The sequence below is a fragment of the Hippopotamus amphibius genome, chromosome 3, assembly GCF_030028045.1.
Source record: "Hippopotamus amphibius kiboko isolate mHipAmp2 chromosome 3, mHipAmp2.hap2, whole genome shotgun sequence".
NCBI lineage: Eukaryota > Metazoa > Chordata > Mammalia > Artiodactyla > Hippopotamidae > Hippopotamus > Hippopotamus amphibius.
In genome coordinates this window covers 83757451-83771024 of record NC_080188.1, presented here as the reverse complement: position 1 = coordinate 83771024, position 13574 = coordinate 83757451, and positions in this window count along the sequence as shown.

Sequence of the window (13574 nt, the reverse complement as noted above, 5' to 3'; positions counted from 1 at the left end):
TCTCTAGTTGTGGCGAGTGGGGGCTAGCTTTTGTTGCAGTGCATAGGCTTCTCAGTGCGATGGCTTCTCTTGTTTCCAAGCATGGGCTCTAGGAACGCAGGCTTCCGTAGTTGCAGCACGCAGGCTCAGCAGTTGTGGCTCACGGGATTAGTTGCTCCCTGGCATGTGGGATCTTCCCAGACCAGAGATTGAACCTGTGTCCCCTGCATTGGCAAGAGGATTCTTAACCACTGCGCCACCAGGGACTGTACTGTAGGGACTAGTTTTAGGAGCATTACATAATGATTTCCTATATGTATATATTGTGAAATGATTGCCACAATAAGTTTAGCTAACATCCATCACCTCGCATAGTTACAATTTTGTTTTCTTGTGATGAGAACCTTGAAGATCTATTCTCTTAGCAACTTTCAAATATGCAATATAGTATCATTAACTCTAGTCACCATGCTGTACATGACATTCCCAGGACTTATTCATCTTATGGCTGGAAGTTTCTACCTTGTGACCCTCTTCATCCATTTCACCCACTGCCCACCCCCGAGCCTCTGGCAGCCACCAATTTTCCTCTGTCCATTCTTCAACTTCTCGTTCTTTCACTCATCTTCCTCACTGAGAGTTCACTCCACAGGGACGGCCCTGATCTGAGTTACCACGGACCCTGTCACTATCGAGTTCCAGGCCTGGGCTGTGCCCTCAAGCCCGACCACGTTCAACCTGGCTGGGGGTGTCTCCTCCTTTGGTCACCACCAGAAACCCCTGGAACTGCTTGTCATCACGATATCTTCAGACGTTTCAAGACAGTTTGAAAGCCCTGCTGACTTGATGCTCCTGCCCCGGGTGCTCGGGGCACAGAGGTTTCCAGGGCTGTTTGAAAGTGAGGGCTCTCATTTCAAACACAGAAGGTCTTGCCTAATCGCACACAGCACTCCGCTCTCAGAGAAGCACCCAGAATCGGAAAGGGCCAGCTCACCTGTCACAGGACCAGAAGTTAAAGAACTTCTGGGAAAAAATGTTGGTGTCATTTCCACCTACTTGTCCTGTTGTTTCGACATTTGTGTAACAGAGAGAAAGGCAGTGAACTTTAAAAGGGGGAAGGGAATCTCCATTTCTCAGGCTCACTGTTTCTCTTCTCCCTCCAAGTGAAGGTTCTGGGCTTCTCATCCAATCACATGCTTCCAACTGCCACACCCCCGAAGTCTTGTCTCTGGCCCCCACTTCTCTTCTGGGCGTCATGTTACTGACCATAAACCCACAGATGGCTCTCCCTGGAAGTGTGTAGGCCTCTCAAACTCCTAGTATTCAGAATCGAATGAATAATCTCTTCTTCCCCTGCCTGCTTCTCTTCTTTGATTACCTCTGTTGGTTTCTTGCTCAGTGTCAAACTAAACTGGAAACTCAATGTCATCTTCAACTCTAGTCTCTTAATACTAGTAGTGCTACTCTGAATTTTCTCATAAATGTCTGGCCCTCCTCACTCACAAAAGGACAAATGGGTGTTACCTCGAATGACCCTTTACTCCAGCCCATTTTCATCTGCCAGAGATCTGTCTAAAACACAGATCTGATGATTTTCCTGCTTTAAAACTTTGAATGGGTTCCTCTTGCCTATGGGATAAAGTCCACGTTCTTAGCGGAGACTGTGAGGCCATCCTCTCTGACTTCTGGCCACACTTCCAGCATTTCTTTACTCCCTCCCCTCCCCCAGTCACCCCACGCTCCAGAAGTGAACTGATTGCATTTCCTAAAAGTCTCACTGAATTTCCCAGTTCCATGCTTTTGCTATGCTGTGCTCTCTCCACGCACAGTACCTGACCCCTTTCTTTCCTTTGCATTTCTACTCACCTTTCAAGACAAAAAGAGGTCAATGTAGTCTTTCAAAAATAATTATAGCAATGGTCAACCTGTGCCAAGAAGGGCAGGAATCTACCCTAAAGTCTGTAACAGGCACCCCTGCCCTCAAGGAGCAGCAGAGTGGTCCAGCCAGATGGGTGGACAGTGGATTTTGTAACGACACAAGATGATCAGTGCCGTCGCCTGGGGGTTCCTTCTCCACTCTCTCAGGAGGGCTGGCACCCCTCTTGCCTGTGGAGGCAGAGCTGCTCACGCTCTCTTCTGTGTTTCCCTCAAGTAAATTTGATCACCCTTTCTTAATCTTACGGGTCTTTGTACCCCAGCCCCTGGTACCTCTTCTGCACGTGTTTCAGAACCAGGGGGCAGCGTCCTCAGGAATACTACCCAGAGCCACCCGTGTCCTCCAGTGGATTCAGTCCAAATGGCCAGGAGCACCTGGGACAGCAGCCGTAGACATCAGCCCCCAGAGCCCTCATCTAGGTCTCGAATAAGCACCATGTCCCTAGCAAACTTCCTAAAACATTTCTTTTAGAATCTCTAGCACTTTTTCATCACACCTGTTTCCTACAGAAGCTACAGCGACCTCCCACGGCTGATAACGGGACTGTAACTGGGGTACCGTGTTGCCGATTCCGCCATGTCCACCCTGATGGTGGGGAGAGAAGAATGTTGCCCAGAACTGGCACAGAAGGGCCCCGATTCATCCCATCCATTATATTCGCTGAGGTTAATGAGCGCCTCTTCTGAGACACACGTGTGTCTATCTGTCGTCCAGACTTAGAGCACAGTATCTCAACCAAGTAATTTCAAAATACATTGACTGCTAAGTGCTTGGTGACCATGGCCCACCTATGCATATGACAAGGTGGTCTGATGGTTTTCCAGTTATGAAGAATTGGAAGCTTTACTTGAAGGGCATTTTTAAAAGGGATAATTTTAGGATAAAGCGTAGTTTGAAGAAGATGGGCTTGTTGTGGGTGTGGCTGTGTTGGCGTGTAGGGCCAGGGCACTCAGAGGACACTGAACAATTGGGATTGTGCTCGTGAAGGGTGACAGGCATGGAAAATGCAGGAAAATTAATGAATGAATTATTTCTTTCCTTGTAATTAATTAATTTTTGTTTAGGATTTTGATGACATACCTTCTTTGCAAACCATGTGTAGATCATTTGGGGTGGGCACAGCCTGAATGATACGGCCAAATTCAAACCCGTTCAGACCTTCATCTTCCACACTTGAACCACATCCTCACCCTAGGTCACAAGTTACTCTCCCTCTAACTTGCCGCACCTGCCCCTGCTTCCACTTTTGGATGCTTCTGCTTACCAGGAGCTAGAATGTTACCTAAGACATACTCATCCCTCATTCATTTATTCAGTCAACAAACATTCACAGAGGATGCATGTGTACAGGACGAGGCTGGGAGGGGCCACGAGCACCGGTGAACACCACGCTGGTCTTCACACCAACCTTGTTCTTGTTTGGATGCTTTTTCCTCCATTAAGTCTTCATTAATAGCTTAGCCAGTATTTTCTGAACAAAAAGCAAGTCACACACCTGTCATGAGGTATGATGACAGCTCAGGATATTTGAAATCCAGTCTGCTCTGGAAAGTGTAATTAACATCCTCCTTTCTGTCCATACGGCCATACTGTCTCCACTGTAAGGACCTAAGGAAAGACGCATTTTTCTTCCCCTGGACTGGAGTTTTGGGTGAGACTAGAGCCTGGTGGCACAGGACAGTGGGGATGAGAGTGAGAAAGAGAACAGCCCCACTGGCACGCTAGCTGTTTCTCCCTCTCGTGATGGTAGTTCAGAAACCTAGTCTGGGAAACTCTTGTTAAGTTTTGTTCTGTTTCATTTTAAATAGATTTCATAGACACTGCTACCAGATTTCAAAACTCCAGGTGTATAAATAACTTTGGACAGGGTTCAGAGAAGAACCCCGGTGAGAAGAACCACCCAGGGCTAAAGTGTGGGCAAAGGTGTCTATTAATAGACAAAGAAATGGAAATCGCTTAGCTTGGGGGAACAGCAGGTTTAGGATAAACTCAATCACGATCTTCAGTGGATAAAAGACTGCAGAAGTGCAATAGACCAGTAGGAAAAAGACACAGTCTTCCAGCCACTCCATTTTAGAATCTCTGTGTTTAGAAAGGGGTGGTAGAAGTACTCAATTTTGTTACACTGAGGTTGCAAAATGAAGGATCCCTGAATCCTATGCGCAGGGTGTGGTTTATACAAAAAGTAGGAAGGAGTCTCTGCATTCAGAGTGGTAAAGGATTTTTAAAAGAGCCATAAAATATTCCTAATGCCACTGAACATACACTGAAAAATGGTCAAAATGGTAAATTTTACATTACATATGCTTTAAAGACATGCACACACAAATATCCGCAAACGAAGGCTAGAGCTAACATGTTCCCAATTGCTAAACACTGTCACTTTTAGGAAAATTATTTCACAGCCCCCAAAATCTACCAACTCCCATATTTTTCTAAGACTCTTGTAATAGCCTCAGTTTTCCTGCAAAAGTAAAGGACTCTTAAAAAAGGAGAAATGCAGACAGTTAGCACATAGTCTTCTGACTTGAATCTGGAGCGATTGGGTATAGCGGATGACCAAGCGTTGTCTGCTAGACGCCTGTGTGCAGAATTTCAGCCAAGGCTGGGCCACGGCATACCCATGAGGTTGGTGGGTGGGACAATAGTTTTTACATCAGGCAAACATGTCTAAGAAGTGAGCAGAGAAATACGAATTCTTGGGCCTTTTTCGTTCTTGAATTTTCCCCTTCCAGATCCTCTTTCCTCCACTCCCGAAGTTAGAACTTCCTTCCACCTGGTTCGTGGAACAATCAGTGGTCTAACTTGTAAACTGAAACTACAGGGGCCACAGAGTGTTCTCTCCCAGTTGTCTTGATGAGAAGACTTTCTTGTCCTGTTTGAAAATAGAGACCTTTTTTTTTTTTAACCTGTTAATTTTATATTGGAGTAGAGTTGATTAACCATGTAGTGATAGTTTCAGGTGTACAGCGAAGTGATTCAGTTATATGTGTACATGTATCTGTTCTTTTAGAGACCTTCTCTAGTTTCAATCACCTTCCAGAGAATAATTTTAGATTAAAATAGCTCTGGATGGCTTGTAAGAAACACGAAAGGGTTCCCTCGAAAGAAAAAAATCTTTAAAAACCCATCTAAATAGATTAATTATTAATGTTATTAATGTAAGTATATCTATGTCTAAAAATCTTTAAAAGGTCTAAAAACTCTAGTGTCTCCCATCCCCCTGCTGTAGTCCCTTGGAGTTCTTTCCATGGGGACCATGTCTGAGGTAAACGCCCGTGTTTTCTTAGGCTCCTGACCTGACAAGATGGGCCAGTGGGTTACTGACAAGCCCTGGTACTGAGTTTACCAACACAGACGTCAGAGCCTACTGAGTTGGGGAGCTAATTTTCAGGGCCAGCCAGTCATTTCAAAACACAAGGTGAGATTCAGCGTGACTTCCCATCCACCATTACTGCAGGGGCCCTGCAGTGAATTAAAGAAAAAGGACTTTTTGAATTATGGCTAGTGGGAAGCAACTGCATAACACAGGGAGATCAACTCGATGAGTGGTGAGGACCTAGAGGGGTGGGGTAGGGAGGGTGGGAGGGAGGCTCAGAGGGAGGGGATATGGGGTTGTATGTATAAACACAGCTGATTCACTTTGTTGAACAGTGGAAACCAGCACAACAGTGTAAAGCAATTATACTCTGATAAAGATCTGGAAAAATAAATACATAAATAAAATTTTAAAAAAAGGAAAAGGACTTTTTGATTTGGGGGGAATAAGGTCAAAAGTCACCCCTAAAGCCATTTTCAAGCTGATAAGGGGAGTCTTATTTCAGTCAAAGGCATAGATTTTTGAAATTAAGGTTTGAGCTGAGAGGAGAAAATTATGAATTTCTTTAATTCATTCGATCTAAAAACCAGAACCCAGCTCAAAACTCAAAGGGTTCAAAATGTGGATCCAGGAAAGGTATTCCTGTGTCAGGAATTCTACTTGAAAGAGGAGAGGCATGCCTCTTCCTTTTTTTTTTTCTTTTTTGCTCCCGTATGTTCTACCCAGAAAACTCTTATGTGGGATCAGGGGTCAGGGAGAGAAGGAGGGGGCAGGAATCAAGGAGATGAGGGTTAGCTTGGGCCTCAGTTTCATCCACTAATCTCTTTTTAATCTGTGAGATTAAAAAGAACCCATCCCAGGAACTAAGAGGCCCTTGAACAAGGCCCTTGAAGTCCAGCCCCAGCCTCTTTTGCAACCAAATAAATGCTAAAACATGTATTTGCTGCTATAGCAGTTTTAAAAAAGTGATATGGAGATACACCCCCCTTTTTTTTTAAAGAAAAAGAAGACTTTGCACCATGCCTCCTAGTGGAAAAGTATAGGCCCATTCAGCTTTAAAATGGAAGGCAATTTTGATACACACTGCAACATGAATGTACAGTATGCTGAATTAAATAAGCCAGGCATGAACGAACACTGATTCCACTTAACGTGAAGGACCTAGAATAGTCAACACAAAGATGCAGGGAGTAGAATCGTGTGGTTGCCAGGGGCTGGGGGAGGGAGGATGGGACTTGTTTAAAAAGTACGGAGTCTCAGTTTGGGAAGATGAAAAAATTCTGGAAATAACTGGTGGTGGTGGTTGCACGACAATGTAAGTAAACTTAATAGCACAGAACTGTACACTTAAAAATGTTTACAATGGTAAATTTGATATTATGTATAATTTACTGCAACATAAACTTATTTTTTTAAGTGTAGGCCCTCATCTTGTGACAGTTCTCTTTTCTAGCTATTTTAACACGGTGTCATCTATGGCTGGTCCCCAAAACATAATGCAAGACTCATACATTTGGTTTATCCCTTGGTAAATATCTTAAAAAAAAAATTTGTATAGTTGAATGTTGCCAAGAGAGTAGATCTTAAAAGTTCTCACCACAAGAAAAAAAAAATCTAACCATGTGAGGTGACCAATGTTACCTAGTCTTATGGTGGTGATCAATTCACAGTATATACAGATATCAAATCATTGTGTTGTACACCCTAAACTTATACAATGTTATCTATCCATTGTATCTCAGTAAAACTGGAAAAAAGGTTTGCTTGTTAAATTCTTGTGATGTATTTAAGGAGCCTGTTAATTAAGTTTAAACACCGTATATGAGTATAGAAATGTTACATTAATACTGCATTAAAAACTCATAAGGTCAAATGATTCATGCTCATAAATTCGGTTTAGCTCTTAGGAAATGTCTTTTGAATCACAACTGGGAACTTGACAGTGACTCTCTGAAATCACACCTGCCGTCCTCGAGCTGCCTGCCCCCGGTGGAGGTGCACAGCTTATTTTTACACTTCGCCTTGAGAGAGAGTTGATAGAACACTTGATAAAATAACTTCTTGGAATTTGTTGCTTTCCTCCTACTTTCCCATCCTCTTTCTCTCCTTCCTTCCTTCATGAACAGCACATAAAAAGTGACAGTTTGTAATTTTTCCCCCCTTCTTTTTAAAGTATTAGCATCAAACTTGGATGAGAACATTCTTTCCAGAATGCAAACTGCCCGCGTTCCAGTCCGGGAATATCTCTGATTCCTCTCCAACCTAGGCAGTCACCTTTTAAAGAGCTGGCATCTTATCCATCACCAAATCAGGGTCTAAAGTTCAAAGGACGCTTCCTGCGTGTCTTTCCCCCCCCGTGTGGCTGCTTCTCTGGGGAGGTGGGCGGGGAGTACACTGGGAAATAAAGCCCTCTGGTCCCCGACTTCCTCTTTCTATTTCTGCAGTTTTCACTTCCCCTACCATCAGAAACCCCCTGCGGTGGTAACGATTTCTCCTCTCCTTTCCCTGTCATTTCCCTTTCGTGTCTTCCCTGACCCCTCCTCCGGGCTGGTCCCCATGGTTCCGCTACTGCTATTGGTTCTCTGCCTTCACATCTTGAGTTCCATTTCCCTCAAGTATTGGCAGGCGGTACCAATACCAAACACAACGCTCTTCTTTCAAGAGCACCCTTCCCATGTGCAATCCCAGTTGCCTCTTCCTGGCGTTTTTTCACACTGCGGACACTGGGGGAAGGAGCAGGGGGTGCCTTCTGGCTGCTGTCACTTGCCGGCTACCACCAGCCATCTGGGGTGAAAGGGAGAGAACGTGTGTGCAATTCCCTGCTGCTCCCTGGCGAGTCAGAGAGAGATGTTAGGGAATCCTTTACCGCCCACTGTTTCTTGAAGCTACAGGTCCCCATTTCACCGCAATGGTGCCCTTTGGAACAGGAGAAATGATATGATGTCGTCTTGGGTAAGCTGCCTCTGAAGACTAAAATCTCATCAGGGCTTTTGTTACCTGTCAGAAATTCCAATCCTGTACAAGCGTCTAAATTCCATCTCAGCTGACGCTGTTTAAGTGTTCAGAACGCTTTCTGCACCTTTTCATTTTAGGATGCTGGCGTGGTTAAGCCTCATTCATTCATATCCTACTATTCAGGGAGCTTTATTTCTGCACTCTATACCAAAAAAAAAAAAAAAAAAAAAAAAAAAAAAAAAAAAACAGTTTGCCCTTTGTAGTGATTATAAATATCAGTCCACAAACTCATTTTTGCAAGAAATACAATTTTATTTTCTACCTCAATTTCTTTCCTGCTTCAAGCCCCATCCTGCAGGATGGGAGACTTAACCTCAGCCCTTTCTGAGGCTCTCCCCTCCCTGTTTCCCAAGATTGTGCCACAGGCCTGGGATCTCACCTTGTATCAGGAGCTCGTGCAGCTGGTCCTCTGCTTGTAAAAGTTCCCTGCCGCAAAGATGTGCCCTCAAGTCTGGCAGCTCTTTACTACTGCAGTGCCCTGTCAGGGACGTGGGCTTCCTTGCCCTTCTTCTCCTTAGCGGTGCACCTAAGAAGCAGCACCCAGGTCCCCTCAACTCTCAGGGCCCCCAATTTTCCCTTTCCTTCCCCTTCCTCCCAGCCAGGAGGAATTTCTAACAGCCGGACAGTCTTCCCTTCATGTTCCTGGCCGAGATGCTTTGACTACGCCCTCTAATCCTATCCCCCTCGCCTTTAAACCAACAGTTTACCTCTAACCAGGAACCCACTACCCTCTCTAGGGCTCAAGCCTTTGAGAAAAAAACAAAGCCGGGATTTCTGCTTTCCAGGGCAGCCCCCTACAAAGCAAGCATGAGGCCACAGCTGAACAGTAAAGGGGACCCTAACTCTCACTTCAGGTCACACTTTCAGCAGGAGTTTTTGAACACAAGCACTGAATGTGATCGTTACAAAGGATTTTACTTTATTTATTTGGGGGTGATTAAAAATATTTCTTGAGGGCCTACTAAGAGCACACACTCATAGGCATACAAAAATGTATAATCACCCCCATTTTCTAGGAATTTTTTTTGTATCAATCTTTTCTATTGCAGTATAGTTGATTTACAATGTTGTGTTAATTTCTGCTGTACAGCAAAGTGATTCAGATATACATATATATATTATTTTTTAATATGCTTTTCCATATGGTTTATTACAGGATACTGAATATAGTTCTCTGTGCTATACAGTAGGACCTTGTTGTTTATCCATTCTCTATATAAAAGCTTACAGCTGCTAACCCCAATCAAAGATTTTTAGATCTCTAACTGATTAAAGAACACTCTTCCCTCCAAAGAAGTTGTCTAGACTTTATATAAATGTGTATATAGTAAAAAGTTGCATTTCTCAAAAATTAGTTCATGAGTCATTCAAACTCTCTTCCCTGGAGAAAATTAGCAAGGCATTTCTACGTTTATGAGTAATATTTCTCCTATACATTAGGACCACTGAACAGGCCCACACCTCTGGCTTGCTCACTAATTTTTATAATTAAGAAAGTGAAAAGTAATTATAAACATCCAACAAGGTATAGAAAATCTATTTTCTCCCAGTGTGCATCCAGGAGAATCAGCCTGCTTCCATCCTAAACATCATTCCAAACTCGGCATCATTCAGCAGACTTTTAATTACAGCCCAGGGCTATGGCCATGACAGTGTTTCCCATTTCATTTATTGATTTATTCAGTTTCCGTACAAGGAGCTACTTCAGGAGCACTTTAAAATAATTTTGTTTTCGAGATATTAATAATGGACCTTCTCAGATATTAATAATGGACCTTCGCACGTGAACCTACAGCTTACAGAATGCTCTGTGTTCACTGTCTTTTGGCCCCTTGTCATCACTATAAGTAGATGTGGGTTTTTAAAGGACTTTTAAAATAGCATCTGCAGCTGACATTTGCCTACAGATAAGTACTGAGGCAAGGGCTTACTTAAAGAGGGGATTCCCAGCCAGTTCTCTGGGGATGTGCCCAAGAAGCCTGCCTTCTACATGTTAGAATAACCAGAACTCCTCCCATTTTTGCTATTTTTGTGGAAATCTGTGAATAGCATGACTTTGAGTACACTACATACCGAAATACTCAAGCGGTTCTGAAAATGTACTAAGAAAAGGGTTATAAAATGAATCAGTGGGAAAAAGGAAGAGTTTTAATGTATATATATATATAATTTTTAATGTAACTTATATACATATTTTAAATATATTATCACAATCAAAATTGCAAATAATAAAAGTATTCCTGTAAGTTTTACAACCCAGAAGGTATTCAGTACCAGAGAGAGAGGGAGAGGGAGATAGCAAGAGAGAAAGGTGGGACCTTAGAAATCTTGGCATTCTAAGATTTCTAAATTTTGGAACTTCCTCCCCTTAGAGACATAAAAGGTAAGAACAGAAAACATGAAGGCTACAGGTAATCCTTCTCACAAAAATAAACATTCACACACACAACACACTGCTAAAAACAGCTGGAAGAGTTCTTCATTTCTTTTTTTTCCTCCAAAATATAAGTGGCAGACTTCTTTTATTCGACTGTATTTCAAGAGTAAGTTGACACCATCATTTGAGAAGTTACTCCAAGCAGAAGCTGAGAGTCAACTTTAACATCCCTCACCCCCACCCCATCCTACCTGCCCCTCCCCATTCCAGTCAACCAGCCATTCAGTCCTCTCTGCTCAACCTGAAAAATATGTTTAAGGTCTGTCGACTTCTCCCTCCTCTCCCTAATCCAAGCCTCCACCACTTCTGACCCAGATCATCACAGAACCTGTCTCCCCTCTGCCGGTCTTGCTCTCTGTCCACGCTGCACACCGGGAGCCTCCCAAATGGACCTACCTCTACTGAGCATGCTGGACCAGCCAATAGGCTACGGGAGGAAAAGCTTAGCACTTCAACTTACCTCATCCTTTATAAATTTATTTATTTATTGGATGCATTGGGTCTTCATTGCTGCGCATGGGCTTTCTGTAGTTGCAGAGAGCAGGGGCGACTCTTCATTGTGGTGCACAGGCTTCTCACTGCGGTGGCTTCTCTGGTTGTGGAGCACAGGCTCTAGGTGCGCAGGCTTCAGTAGTTGTGGCACATGGGCTCAGTAGTTGTGACTCGTGGGCTCTAGAGCACAGGCTCAGTAGTTGTGGCCCACGGGCTTAGTTGCTCTGCGGCACATGGGATCTTCCCCGACCAGGGCTTGAACCCATGTCCCCTGCACTAGCAGGCAGATTCATAACCACTGTGCCACCAGGGAAGCCCTATCTCATCCTTTAAAATGACTATTCTTCTGTGTTTTATAATGCACATAACACGATGTGTATACAAATATGCGTGCGGGTTTTACATGTTTTATCGATAGAGGTACACTGTTTAAAAAGTTTGATGGCCACTACTCCATACAGCGTCAGAATGATTTTTAGAAAACAGATCTGGTCGTGTTAATCCTTTAGCTTAAATCATTCAATGGCTTCCCATCATCCACAATCCAACATCTGTGACAGTTCCTACACACCCTGAAGGATCGCCCCGCAACCTCCTCCCCATCCTGGGCATGGGGCTCTGACCCCCGGGCTCTCCGCTCCTCCTCTGAAGCCAGGTTTTTCCCCACCGGAAATCACGCACGCCCTTCCCTCTGCCTCCACGAAGCTTTAGGTCTCGGAGTTAATGTTGTTTTCTTCCCTGACACCCCCTGCTCCTCACACCATCTCTCTCCAATCCAAAAGGTCCCTGGGTTCAACTCTCTTAGTGCCCTGCATCTTCCATCACAGGACTTAGCAGAGTTGCTATTACACATGTTTAGCTGTTTGTTCAATGCCTTCCACACTAGGCCATCGTCTTCATGAGAACCTGTTTACCACTGTAACTCCCAGCACCTAATAAGGGCACAATAAATTTTGATGAACAAAAGAATAAATTCAAGTGCCAGCTCCCACCCTCACCCTTCCCAAGAGTTAGGGAGCCCAGCAGTGTCCTCAGAGCATCACCTCAGGGAATGTCTGGCCTTTCCGGAGTTCACCTGCCCTGCTTCAGAACACCTTAAGACTGGGCCCCAATGAACCATCTGTTTCTCTATGAGGACGTTTTTTAAATTAATTAATTAATTAATTAATTTTATTGCTGTGTTGGATCTTTGTTGCTGTGCGTGGGCTTTCTTTTTAGTTGCAGTGGGTGGGGGCTACTCTTCGTGGTGGTGCACGGGCTCCTCATTGTCGTGGCTTCTCTTGTTGCGGAGCATGGGCTTTAGGCGCGTGGGCTTCAGTAGTTGCAGCACATGGGCTCAATAGTTGTGGCTCACAGGCTCTAAAGCACAGGCTCCACAGTTGTGGCGCACGGGCTTAGTTGCTCCGTGGCATATGGGGTCTTCCTGGAGCAGGGATTGAACCCGTGTCCCCTGCATTGGCAAGCGGCTTCTCAACCACTGCACCACCTAGGAAGCCCACTATGAGGACTTTTGAGAGGCGCCTGAACAATCCCTCCCCAGCACCCTCTGAAAGGCTTTATCACAGCACTTAATGATATGTAAGTATCCCGTTCCACTTCTGTTTCTGCACCAAGACTGATTTTCTTCAGGACTTGGAGCTTATCGTTCATCTTTGGGAGAGGTGTAAAGGAGGCATTTCACAAGTGACTGGAGATTTCTGGTGTTGCAAGTTCTTTTGTTAAAAAAAAACAATGTTTGGGCTTCCTAGGTGGCTCAGTGGTGAAGAATCCGCCTGCCAGTGAAGGGGACACGGGTTCGATCCCTGCTCCGGAAGGATCCCATATGCCACGGAGCGGCTGGGCCCTTGTGCCACAACTACTGAGCCTGCGATTTAAAGCCTGTGAGCCACAGCTATTGAGCCCGCGTGCTGCAACTACTGAAGCCCACGCGCCTGGAGCCCGTGCTCCACAGCAGAGAAGGCCACGGCAATGCGGAGCCCATGTGCCGCCACGAAGAGGAGCCCCCGCTCACCGCAACTAAAAAGAAAGCCCGTGCACAGCAAAACAGACCCAACACAGCCAATAAAATAAATAAATAATAAATAAATTTATAAAAAACATATTTCAGGTTGTTTAATTTCCAGAATTCTCAAGAAGTTAAAACTATCCCTTAGAATGCGGCAAATGCACGGGTTGGGGTATCTCCATTTTTAAAAAATTTTATTGAAGTAGAGTTGATTTACAACGTTTTATTAATTTCAGCTGTACAACAAAGTGATTCAGTTATACATAGATATACATTCTTTTTCATATTCTTTTCCATTATGGTTTATCCCAGGGTATTGAACATAGTTCCCTGTGTTGTACAGTCGGAACTTGTTGTTTATTTACCCTGTATATAATAGTTTGCATCTGCT